At 40.6% G+C, this 13,737-nt stretch overlaps 1 long non-coding RNA gene across 1 annotated transcript in view; it reads left to right on the plus strand.

Annotated features, from left to right (window-relative positions):
* LOC138160827 (uncharacterized) overlaps positions 1–6,951 on the plus strand; it is a 71,543-nt gene extending 64,592 nt beyond the window's left edge. Inside the window, exons 2-3 of the long non-coding RNA XR_011168215.1 lie at positions 1,220–1,293; positions 6,290–6,951. This is a non-coding gene — a long non-coding RNA (uncharacterized lncRNA). The remainder of the gene's footprint in view (positions 1–1,219; positions 1,294–6,289) is intronic.
* Positions 6,952–13,737: the final 6,786 nt, after the last annotated feature.

Raw genomic sequence — 13,737 nt, forward strand, 5'->3', positions numbered from 1 at the left:
TCTTCCTATTATATACAACTATGATCTTAATACCTAAACCAGAGAGAGAGACAAAACAGGGAAATAAAACTATAGACCAATTTCCCTAATGAAATTAACACCAAAAAATTTAAGTAAAAAATTAGCAAAGAGACTATAGTAACACATAAATGATTATACACTATGACTAGGTAGGATTTATATCAGGAATGCAATATTATGCAAACTATAAACAGAATGGGGCAGGTAAGTGGCACAATGGATAGAGCATGTGCCTGAAGTCAGGAAAACTAATCATTGTGAGTTCAAATCTGGCTTTGGACACTAAGTAGCTGTGTGACCCTAGCCATGTCATTTAAACCTGTATGCCTCAGTTTTCTTACCTGTAAAATAAGCTGGAGAAAGAAATGGCAAACCACTCCACTATCATTGCCAAGAAAATGCCAAATGAGGTCATGAAGAGTCAGACATGACTGAAAACGACTGAACAACAAAGAAACACAAAGGATCATATTAATAACAAAAACAATCAAAATCATATGATTATATCAATAGATGTTTTTAAAAGTTTTTGGCAACCCCATTTCTGTTTTTAAAAATACTTTAAAAATCATTGGAAAATTGATCTTTCCTTAATATAGTAAATAATATTTATTTATAACCAAGAGCCAGCATTGTAGATAATGGAGGTAAATTAGAAGCCTTTCCAATAAGATCAAGGATAAAGTGAGGATGTCCTTTATTACTACTATTATTTCACACAGCACTAGAAATGGTAGCTATAGCAAAAAGACAAGAAAAAGAAATTAAGGGGCAGCTGGGTGGTGCAGTAAATAGAGCATTAGCCCTGGAGTCAGAACCACCTAAGTTCAAATCTGGCCTCAGACACTTAACACTTAATAGGTGTGTGACCTTGGGCAAGTCACTTAACCCCAATTGCCCCCCCCTCCAAAAAAAGCAAAAAAGAAAGAAATCAAGAGAATAAGCATAAGCAAAGAAAAACAAATCATTGCTTTTTGCAGATGACATAATGGTCTATAGGGTGAACCCTAGAGTCAATTTAAATATGTTAAGCAATTCTCTTTTTTTTTTAGCCTTTTTTTGGAGGGCAATAGGGGTTAAATAACTTGTCCAAGGTTACACTGTAGCAATTCTCTTTACAGCACTGTTTATAGAATTTACTTCCACAGAGCACATGTGAGCACCTAACTAAATGGTCAATATTTCAACATATCAATAGATTTGTGATCTCAGAGAAATGGATTCTCATTGTGCAGTGAAATCAGCACTTGGTCTGGGACCTGATGACCTCAGGTGAGTGGTTTATATTTACTTTACCATCTACTTACCCTTAACAACTCATAATAGGCTTCTGTACTCATTACTGCACTACAATCTATACCTGTGGCTCTGACTTTTCACATCCATTCATTCTCCATGGCTACCTCATTATGGTCAAACCTAATGGTCTCCCAGTTCTCATTCTTCTTGCTACATCATAGCCATGGGGTATTCTTTCCTTCTTAAAGCTCTTTCCCTGACTTCCACACCACTGTGCTTGTCCAGTTCTTCTAATTCTTTCAGGCTTTTTGCTAGCACTTTCTCACTACATTGCCCATTAATTGTGGGGGACCTTCAAGACTCAGTCCTATTTATTCTTATACATCAAACTCACCAGGGGGAAAAAACTTATACATCTGCTCTCCATGACTAGCTCTATGCAGAAGATTTTCTTTTTTTTTTTTTTATAAGCAATTGGGCTTAAGTAACTTGCTCAAGGTTACACGGCCAGTTATTATTTCTGGGTGTGGTGCTGAATATCTGAGCCCAGATTTGATCCAGGTCATCCCGACACTGGAGCCAGTGCTCTTACTCACTGAGCCACCTGGCGCCCCTAAGCAATTGGGGTTAAGTAACTTGCTCAAGGTTACACGGCCAGGTGTTTCTGGGTGGGTGCGAAGTGTCTGAGCCCGGCATTCGATCTCCAGGTCTTCTCAACACTGGAGCCGGTGCTCTTACTCACTGTGCTACCTGGCTGCCCCTATGCAGAAGATTTTCAGATCTCTAGCCTTTCACCTCTCAATTTTTCTCTTGGCCCCTGTCTTCAGTATTTCTATTTGTATACCATATTAATGCTTGAAATATTGAAAACATACATTTAGTCTTTCCTTTCCCAATTTTCTCATTGCCCATCAGTTCTCCTTGTCTTAAAAATCTAGAGATACGTTCAACTCCATTCTTCTTCTTCTGTTCCTTGTTAGCTTCTAACAAATATTTCTTTTCAATATCCCTCAGCCATTCTATATCCCCACTCTCATCCAGCTACTCATCACCTTGTATTTGAATTATTATATCAAGTTCCTAGTCTTTCTTCTTCCTTTTTTCCCCTCCCCATTCTAAACTGTTGAGGTATGGTCATTTGACTACTGCCATACTTGGGGCTATTGTGCCTCCTTAGAATTTTAATGCTAACAATGATATTAAAGATTACCTAGGTCAATCTCTTAATTTTATATATGAAGAAATTGAACTCAGAGAGATGATCTGCCCAAGGTCATATAGGTTGCAATTGGCAAATCCAGGATTCACACCCAGGTTTCCTGTCCCCAAATCCAATGCCATTTCTACCACTAAACTGTACTGTGTCCTACTCTCCTATTTCATTGAGCCCATCTTATGATCTCCCAGAGTGTTTTCAATAATCTTACAAAATTCTGGAAATAATCAATATTAATTATTTGCTTTAGAAAGTAAACATATTTCACATGCCTATTTTAGAGGAGCAAAAGATATGTAAAAATCAAGTAAGTGAGAACAAAATTAAGAATCATTGGCTTTTTTCTCTCTCCTTTCATTGCAGAAGTGTGGGCCTATGGGTATGGAATATTGTATAAACTATAAGACCTATAGTCAATGTGGTAGTTTTGCTGAACTGCTTTTTTTCCCCTTTCTTTTTTTAATCTTACCTAAAATGAGGGGTGTGCTGGGTAGAAGAGAGAAGAAAGTATTCAGAAATTATGCGAAATAAAAGCCAAAAGGCATCAATAAAAATTTTTTTAAAAGGAAAAAATCAAAACCAGGACATCCCCTATCTTTAAAAATAGGACCAGTACCAGTTCTGCTAACTTTAGTTAGAAATTTAAAAAACGTCATCCATAAAATAAAAAAGGAAGTCTCTTAGAAAGATAAGAAACATTTCCTCTTTATCCAAAACCTAGTTTCCAATTTTATCACTCAACAGAAACAGCTCTTTCCAAAGTTATCAACAACTTCATCACCAAATCTAATGACTTTCTATCTGTCATCTTTCTTGACATCTCTGCAGCATTTGGTATGCTGACTTCCCTCTTTCTCCTGGATGATACCCTTTCCTCATGACACTGTTTTCTCATGGTTCTCCTCCTACCTCTGACCACTCCTTTTTAGTTTCCTTCTTTGAAGCTTCATCCATATATGCTCCCTCACTCCTCCACAACTCTACTCTCAGCTCCCATGAGTTTAATTACCATGGCTATGCGCAAGCCTTCAACATCTGCTTATCTACCCCAGTCTTTCTCTTGAGCTCTGGTTATATATAACCAACTGCCTTGTAGGACATTTCAAACTGGATGTCCTACAGATATTTCAAACTCAACATAGCCAAAACATTTTAGTCAATTAGTCAACAAGCATTAATGAAGAGCCTAGTATGTGCCGGGTATTGTGCTAAATTCTGGAGACACAAACAAAGGCAAAAGATAGTCTCTGCCCTTAAGGAGCTTACAGTCTTATGGAGGAACCAGCAATCAAATGATTGCATACAAACAAGCTACAGACAGGATAAATTAAAGATAATCTAAAAGAGAACTCATTCTCTTTCTTCTGAACCCTAGTTCTTGAACCCTAGTTCTATCAAGATCCCCACCATCCTTTCAGCAAATTTGGCACCATTTTCTTTCTTTCTTTTTTTTAAAGCAATTGGGGTTAAGTAACTTGCCCAAGGTTACACGGCCAGTTTGTGTGTGTGTGTGTGTGTGTGTGTGTGTGTGTGTGTGTGTGTGTGTTAAGTATCTGAGGCCGGAACTGATCCCAGGTCCTCCTGACTCCAGAGCCGGCCCTCTTACTCACTGTGCCACCTAGCTGCCCTTTGGCACCATTTTCTATTCTTCATTCTCACTCAACTCCACATATTTCAATGAGTCCTGTCTTCTCAATATGTGTCCAATGTATTTAAATTTCAGTTTTTGTATTTGACCTTCCAGTGAATAGTATGAATTAACATAAGTATTGACTGATTTGATCTCCTTGCTGTCCAAGGGACTCTCACAAATCTTCTCCAGCACTAAATTTGAAAATGTTGATTTTGCAACATTCAGTTTTCCTTATAATCCAACTCTCACAGTGTAATGTAATGCCAAGGAAAGGCAACTTCCCAAGGTTCAAAATACCAGCATAGGTGCTCTCCATTTTATTCAGTGACAAACCAAGAACAGAGAAGGTCAAAACATGACATCATTCAAAATACAGCATTTACCAAGTGTGATTCAATAATCTCCAAGTACTACCCCACCCCAGGACCTTACATTCATTCAATCAATTACAAAGTCCCTGTTCTAAATACTACTCCACCCCTAGGCTGTACCTTCATTTAGTCCATCACAAAGCCCCTCTTCTCAAATGGAGATTAGTTTCCAAACATAAGTAAAGTACCTTCATTTGTTCAATCACAGAGCACAAAAAGGTCAAAAGTTCCCCACCCCTGGATCACAATTGAATCTACCCCAGAGTTACATCAAGTTTAAGCATAGCACTTAATACCCAAATGGAGGTCTTTTCTTCATCTTGACACTAGGCAAGTTCTCAGCAATCTTAGTTCCTGGGGAGACAAGGCTTAGCAAGGCCACAAGATACATTGCCAGTCCCTTCATTAATTCATCCACTGTCTGCAGAACAGTCCTAGAACCCCTGAAAACATTAGCAAAACCCTCTCCCAGTATTTCTGTAAACATACAACAAGAAAATCTTTCTTGAGGGCTTCTGAACCAACAGAAAGGTTCCCAGACCCCTGCAACAACAGCACTGTCCTTCACCAGTGGACAGTATTCACTCTGTCTGCAGGACAGTCTCCAGACCCCTGCAACAACAGCACTGTCCTTCACCAGTGGACAGTATTCACTCTCTGTCTGCAGGACAGTCCCAGTAGCTCTGAACCAACAGAAAGGTTCCCAGACCCCTGCAACAACAGCACTGTCCTTCACCAGTGGACAGTATTCACTCTCTGTCTGCAGGACAGTCTCAGGGCTTCTTAACCAAAAGCCAGGTTCCAGGACTTCTTCAACAACAGGACTGTCTTTCACCAGTGGACAAATCTGGCAAAACAACATCAAAACAGACAGACAAAGTACCAGCAAAACAGCCATGTCTCCTCAGTCCTTGGCAGCTCAGGGGGCAGGTCTCAAAAGTCCAGGGCAATTCAAAGTGGCTCCCAGCAATTCTCTCAGTCTCTCTCTGCCTCCACGAGGTGCTGCTTCCAAAAAGTTCTTCTGCCTCTCTCTTGTCTCTCCAAATCTACGTCACCAGCTCCTCCCAGTTCAGGACTCTCTTTTCACATCAACAAGTCCATCCCACAGGTGGGATTAACAAACTCTGGGTTTTAACACAATCAGTTTGAAAACCAAGCCAATACAGGGGAATCTTTAAATGCCATTACTATCACACACAGTCATACTTTGCTACTGGAAAAACCATAGTTTTGCTTATATAGATCTTCATCAGAAAGGTGATTTCTCTGCTTTTTAGTACACTGTCCAGATTTGCTATAGTTTTCCTTCCAAGGAGCAATTGTCTTTTAATTTCATGGCTGTAGCTGCCATCTACAGTGATCTTTGAGCACAAGAATGTAAAATCTGACACTGCTTCCATTTCTTCTCCCTCTATTTGCCAGGAATTTATGGGACCAGTTTCCAAGACCCTAGTTTTGTTTTGTTTTTTTATTTTACACTTCAGGCCTGCTTTTACACTCTCCTCTTTTATCCTTATCAAGAGGCTTCTTAATTCTTCCTCATTTTCTGCCATCAGAGCAGTATCATCTACATGTAGTTACATTAATTCTGGCTTTTGATTGATCCAGCCTGGCATTTTGCAGGATGTTAAATAATAAATTAAATATAACTTAAATAATAAAAAGGTAACTTAAATATAAAAAATAACTTAAATATAACTTATATAAATAAGGTGACATTATTCAGCTTTGTTGTACTCTTTTTCCATTCTTAAATCAATTGGTTGTTTCATGTTCCATTCTAACTATGGCTTCTTGACCCTCATACAGGTTCCTCAGGAGACAAATAAGATGATCTGGTATTCCCATTTCTTTGAGGACTCACCACATTTGAATGTGATCCACATAGTCAAAGGTTTTAGTGTAGTCAGTTCAACAAAAGTAGATTTTTTCTTTCTGGAACTCCCTTGCTTTCTCCATAATCCAGAGAATGTGGGCAATTTGGTCTCTTGTTCTTCTGCCTCTTAAAAAGCCAACCCTCATGTCTGGTAATTCTTGGTTCACATATTGCTGAAGCCTAGCTTGCAGAAGTTTAAGCAAAACCCTCACTGGTATGTGAAATGAATGTGACTGTTCATTAATTTGAACATTCTTTGTGATTGTATGTCATTTAACCTAATCCTCAGTTTCCTCTTCTGTAAAATGGGAAAAATAATAACTTTAGTATCTAAGTCAGAGGGTTGCTGTAAGTCTAAAATAAGATAATGTAGGTAAAAACTCTGTGTAATAAAAAATAAGCTTGGCCCCAAAGAGGAGACATGAGAAGACACTTCACCCTACTCCTTTGCAGAGGTGGGGGGGGGGGTCACGTTGCATATATTGTCATATATTTTTCAACATATTGATCAATTTTACTGATTTTTTTCCCTTCTTTTTCTTTATTGAAAAAATATCTTGGTTATATTAATCAATCGACAAATCAATAAACATTTATTAAGTACTTACAATGTGCCAGGCACTGTGCTAAGTAAGTGCTGGGATATAAATATGAAAGGGCACAGGGGGAAATTCAAGTGGTTTAAAAACAAAAGCTATCACTAGAAATTCATTTTAAAAATAATGACAACTCTTTGTGAACAAAGCCAATAGATGGGTATATCTTGATCAAAATTACCAAGGACTTGGCTCAGTGTGCATTTGTCTCAGTTACACAACATTATGCTTGGATAGTACAGTTTATTGGCTTGCTCAGGGTAGGAAGCTGTTTCTTCTATAGGAAGTGGACATTATTGACCCTAAATCAGCAGGCTGCATTCTTGAATTATTTTCCCAATAGGGGGAATAATTCACATTGGGTCATCCTTCTCAAACCCCACCAATATTGTCCATATATTCTTGAAAAACACACCAATACGATACAACAAAAATTTATTAAATGCCTTGTGTAAGACATAATTCAAGGCACTGGGATATGAAGATAAAAGGGGGAAAAAGTAGCCCCGGCATTCAAGGAGTTTACATATCATTAAGGGAGAAACTCTATCTAAACAGACAAGTATATATGTGTGTGTGTGTGTGTGTGTGTGTGTGTGTGTGTGTGTGTGTGTGTGTATATGATTTGGGGTTTTAGGAGATTATTTTGGCAGAGGGTGGATTGAAGAGAGGAGAGATTGGAAGCCAAGAGTTCATAGGACGCTATTGTACCTATATGTGAGGTGATGAGGACTGATGCTGGCTGTGTAAGTAAAGACATGATGGAAATAAGAGAAATGGAAGTAGAATAAATAAGACTTGGGCAAAGGATTAGTTACGTGGGGTAAGTGAGAGAGACGTGTCAAAGAAGTTTTTGAACTTTGGCTGACTAGAAAAATGGTGGTCCCCTAAACAGAAGTAGGGAAATTTGGAGAAGGGGTTAGATTTAGGGAGAAATATGAATTGTTTTCTGGTTGAATTTGAGATGTCTATGGGACATCTAAATGAAGCCATCCAGCAAATAGCTAGTAATACAGGAGTGAGGTTCAAGAGAGATAGATCCATATATATATACATATATAAATGCGGGAGCCATAAAACATATAGGCATATGGGGCAGGAAGGTGGTACAGTGGGTTCAAGAGGACCTGAGGTCACATCTGACCTCAGACACTTATTAGCTGTGTGACCCTAGGCAAGTCACTTAACCTAATTGCCTTCCTCCAAAAAAATCATATAGGCATAGAGCTGATGATTGAATGAGTTAATGAGAGAGAAAAGAACAAATCTAGGACAGAGCCTTGGGGGACATCCATAAAGGGCAGGACACAGGATAAAATTAGATAAAGAAAGCTGAGAGGGTCAATGAGATAGGCAAGAGAAGAATTAGGAGATAATTCCATCACTGAAATTCAGAGAGGAAAGAGTAGCTAGGAGGAGGGAGTAGTTAATAATATCAAACACTGCAAAGATGTCAAGACAGGTGTTGGCTTTAACCATGAAGAGATAGCTGGTAACATTGAGGGAGCAATTTCAACTGAGTGGTGAGGTTAGAAGTCAGTTAACAAGGGGTTGAAAAGTGAGTGGGAGGAGAGAAAGGGGAGGCAAGGAGTGTAGGCAGCTTTTTCTCAGAGTAATAATAGCTGACATTTATATAAAACCTTAAAGTTTGCAAAGCTTACTTTACACACATTATAATATTTGAGCCTCATAAAAGCCCTATGAAGTAAGTATTCTGGTGTTTTTAGACCTGTTTTGCAGGTGGATAAACTGAGACTCAGACTTACCCATGGTCTACTAGTAAACAGGAGAGGCAGGATCTGAATCTAAGTCTTCTTGGCTGTAAGTCTGGCATCCTTTCCATTATCCCATCCTGCCTCTCTTTAGTCTGTGACAGAGGTGCCCTTTGTACCTGGGCTACAATACTACCTACTGTAGCAGCAAGCACCCAAGCATCCTCAGGGTTGCTGCCACCACAGGTTCTTAGATCTGCTTTGTTAAAGGAAAGCAACTCAAAATGGGTTAACAAGCTTACTTTAACAGTCAAACATATATTGTTTACCTCGTTCAGGGGAAAAAGGTCAGCACCCTGAACTTCAAAGTATACAGGCAGAATTATCAAGACAGAAACAGATCAAGTAGACAGCTTTCCAAACTGTCCAACCATTACATCCATACCAAATCAACATCTGGGTTTCAACATCTGGGTTTTTCAAAGCCAGGGGGCTCTGGACAACGGCTTCCCAGAATCCAGATCAAATCACAGAACACTTCTCAAAGTGAGCCCCAAAACAAAGCCTCAAATCAGGGTTTATATACCCTTCTCCTGGCTCAGAGAATATAACAACCTTATTGACCCACTGGCCAATCAAGAAGTATCTACTGAAAAACAAGCCTCCCACTCCAGGCTCCAGGTACACTTTAGCCTAGGGGCAGGGAAGATCTTAAAAATTTACATTCCCATTATACCTACTCACTTCTGACCCTTAGCAAGTGTCCCTTACAAAGTGACCCTGGGCAAGTCCTTCAACCTATCTCAGCCTAACTTTCCTCATCTGTTAAATAAAAGAAATAATAGTGCCTATTTCACAAGGGTTTTGTAAGATGAATGAAATAATAGGTAAAGTGCTTTACAAATCAAATAAGGATTAGTTATTATAATAATAATTATTATTATTCTATTGATGTATTTGGTATCCCAAGGGCTTGCTGCCAATTTAGCCATTTCTAAAATCACTCATTGACTCTTTTATGTGCCTGATTAAGTCTGACCTATTTATTGCCACTTTTCATACACTGTAACTATGATAACCTGGTGACTTTAAAGACATATTTAAGGAAAAATGTTCCTAACAGTAGAGCAGGTGAAATAAGAGGCCAGCTCTCCCCTACACACTCAAAGAAGTTGAGAGAACAATTCTCGCTCCTACAAATATAGCCCACTGAGGCTCAATCTAACACAGAGAATTAATCATTTTTTTTTACTGCTAATAAAAAGCAAATAGTCTGTGTGAAGTTAACTTAACCGTATATTACTGTAGTATGACCCATCTGGAGTGGTTTTCCAGAAGCCTAGTAGGGAGGAAGAGGAAGAAGGAAGGAGGTGGTTGATGTTGGCCAGAGGCTTACTCTGCAGGAATCATGGAGCTAGTGGATAGGGACATAAGAAAAAGTTAGTCTTAAGTAGATACCATTTGGATGGAAAATCTATCCAACGTGTCCAATTCAAGTTGGATAGAGAAGATATAACTCATAAAAAGGGGGAAAAAAGCATCAGTCCACCTAATGTAAGGGTCAAAGGAGTAGAAGGTCCACTAGAAGTCAGAAACGCCGAGTGCAAATCCCAGAAATGCAACCTGTGTGACTTTGGCCAAGTTACTGGCCTTTCCTGGGCTTAAGTTTTTTTCACCTGAAAAAATGAGAGATTTACATGCTGTCTCCAGCTTGAAATCCTATCTTGCTGTGATCCTTCCAGTGGTCTAGACAAGCATGAGCTAAACAGGTTCAAAGCAGAAAGTGGCCATGGCATATTTGATACTGTCTTGTCCAGTCTGCTCATTTTACAGATGAGGAAATTGAGGCCCAGAAAAGTTAAATGACTTTCTCAAGTTCACACAGATAAGTAGCGCGGTGAGGATTTGAGCCTAGGTCCCCTGCCTGCAAATTCACTGTGCTTTTCACAACGGCAGATTCCCAAAGAATGGGCGCCAGAGAACAGTCGCTGGGAAGTCCAGAAGGGGTGTGGCTACACATAGGGTGGCTTGAGGAGTGGCACCAGTTGCCACTAGGTTCACAGGATGGGCGAAATAGAAGTCCTCCTTGCTCTCCTTTCATAATTCAAGGCCCTAGATTTTCACTGGTGTGAATGTATCCCTGACTGATATACCTCAAAATCCTTCCACATCTCAGCAGACCTCATGGGCAAAGACTTAGAGAAGAAAGGGGATGTAGAGGTCATCTAGTCCAGCCTCCTCATAGAACAAATTAAGAAATGGAGACACAGATCATATAGGCAATGAGCAGTGGAGTTCACTAGGGCTTGAACCCAGGGCCTCTGACACCCAGTCTGGGGCTGTTTCTGCTGCACAGAGGGTCTAATGAGTTGGGGTTAGCCAAAAACAGTCCAGTACTTGCAGCCAGCCCTGTGGTGATGATGAATATTTAAGCTAGCATGAACCTGAGTGTACATTGAGTTCCACCTCTGATCACTTCCTTGATCAAAAGCTCTGACATTCCTTGGTCTGATCATTCCTATCATTCCTTGCCTATTCTTCACCCTTCTTAAAGTAGTCTTTGGCTTGATCAAGACTGCCAGTCCTGCTGTCCCACAGTACTGGTTCAGTCTATTATCCCAGCTCTGACTTCACATCCTTCCCTTCCCACTCTCTGCCCTATAGTTTACTAGTTCAATTCCACACTGTCCTCTCTCGAAACCTTCACCCCTCCTTCCATCAATGCTTAGCCCTTGCCAAACCTCAACCCTGCCTTACTTCCAGCATCCACCTCCATCCACCTCCTCCACTTGTGGTCATATGCTATTGAATGGAACTGGAGGAAGCTTCTTGATGGTGTTCACTGGATTCATTCCCAATTTATGCTCTTCAGCTTCCACAGGGTCCTCACTGAAACCAGGCAATCCTTTTATTCCTTCCTACTCGATGCCTGGTCTCACTCCCCAGAGAAAGGATTCCAAACCTTCTCTCCTCAAACCTAGCTCACCTCCTATTCCCATTGTCTCAGCAGAGGACCTCACTTCATCACTAAGAAAATCTGGGCTATACTACTTGAACTCCCTCGTCTCCCTTTCTCTTCTTTTTGCTAATTCAATTTTATTTTGTTTCCAGTTTCAAAGTCTCCCCTTCTTCCCAACCCTTCATTAAGAAGGCAAGAAATATAAAAAACTCTTCTCTTCATCCCAAAACACCTTGACATCATTACCAGACTCTTCCTTTCCTCCATGAGGTGGCCCCTTCTCCATGCCAAGAACAACCTTTCTACATACACTCCTAATAGTATCCCCTATACCATTTTATCCAGTAGATTACCCCGCAATCTCTCCTCTCTTCTCTTTTTCTCCCCCCTCTTCCTTTCTTTTCTCTCTCCCTGTCTCTGTCTCCCTCTATCTCTCCACTCTCTTCCTTTCTTCTCTCTGTTTCTCTGTCTCTTTCTCTCTCCTGATCTACTGGTTCCTTCCCTATAGCCTTCAAACATGCCCAAATCTTTCCCATTTCAAAAAGGATACTTTCCAGTGCACCAGGCAACCTCCTTGACCTGCCCAAGTTCCAAGTGCCAAGTAGTGAGGGCGCCTAAATGAGAACTCCGCTCTGCTGAATCCCACTTCAGTGCCTCTGGCAGGCTGTGACCTTCCAGTCAGGGAAACTGGTTCTCAGTATGTTTAGAACAAACTCAAAGACTTCTCAGCCAGACCTTGTATGTTTGACAGGAGTCTTCCCCCCACCACCCCCTATCTCGCATCCCCTTAGAGATTCCTTTACTTCATTAGAGGACATACTATTATCGATAGTAACGATACTGCCTTACCTTGGCACGGTCCAGTGGCAAGCGCATCTACATCCATAAACTCCTCTGCTCCTCCTCATAACCCAAAGCAGGAAGGGAGTGAATATTAAAATTCCTGTTTGATGGGTGAGACTACTGTTAGCTAGTAGCCCCCAAAGCTGGGGCCTCTCGACTCCAAGTCTTGGAGTCTTCCGGAAAGGGGTCTGAGCCTGAGTAGGGAGGGCACTCAGCACTAGTGGAGGACAGCAGGGGCAAGACATCTTCTCCTTTCCACCAGCTAGCCTTGGTTAGCTGTCACCCCTAGGACTTCAGTTGTGGCAGGGGGTTCCACGGGTTCCCTTAACTAGCCAATCCTTCCAGACTCTCACGGGTCCTGCACCTCCTTCTCAGACTTCAGGGTGTATCTTCATCCTGGAACTAGTGACTTCCTTTTCAAGTAGACTGGGATGGGAAAGAGGTCTTTGCTGAAAGGGAAGGCCTAGTGTCTTTGCATTTGCACGACCACACCATGAGGGCTACATGGCCATACTTGAACCCCCAAATGTAATTCACTATTTCTCATTCTATAGAATTACTTTTTAAATTAAAAAAAAAAATCCTCTGATCACTTAACTCCCTGTCCTTAAGTTGGGCCACTTAAAAGTTACTTATTCAGGAGCAGCAAGGTGGTGCAGTGAATAGAGAGCACTGGCCCTGGAGTCAGGAGGACCTGAGTTCAAATTTGACCTCAGACACTTTACACAAGACTAGCCATGTGACCTTCGGCAAGTCACTTAACCCCAACTGCCCTATTTCCCCCCCCCCCCCCCCCCGCAAAAAAAGTGACATATTCAAACCTAACAAATAGACTAGAGATTTTGTGTAATGATAGTGTATTTAGGAACTTCCTTCTCTGGTCTCCAGTTTCCTCATCTATAAAATGTATGACTTGTTTGGTATCCCAGATATACACAAAACTAACAGATGTGTATGTGTGTTGGTGATCAAAAGTTGTTGGTGGAGGAACCTTAGGCCTCAAGGTCACATGTGGCCCTCTAGTTCTTCAAGTGGAGTCCCAGCCGTGGTATAGATGCTTGACCCAAAGAGGTCATCAATAAGAAGAAATTTCCTATATATACCAACTGATTGATAGCAGGACTTTTTGAGACAGCAAAGAATTGGAAACAAAGTACATGTTCATCAATTGGGGAATGGCTGTAAAGTGGTTACACAAATGTAACGGAACATTACTGTGCTTTAAGAAATGAAGAATATGATGACTATAGAGAAGCAAGGAAAGATTGAGC

Source organism: Petaurus breviceps, unplaced genomic scaffold, assembly GCF_028583685.1.
Source record: "Petaurus breviceps papuanus isolate PSGF00001 unplaced genomic scaffold, PetGlider_PUasm1.0 182, whole genome shotgun sequence".
Taxonomy (NCBI): domain Eukaryota; kingdom Metazoa; phylum Chordata; class Mammalia; order Diprotodontia; family Petauridae; genus Petaurus; species Petaurus breviceps.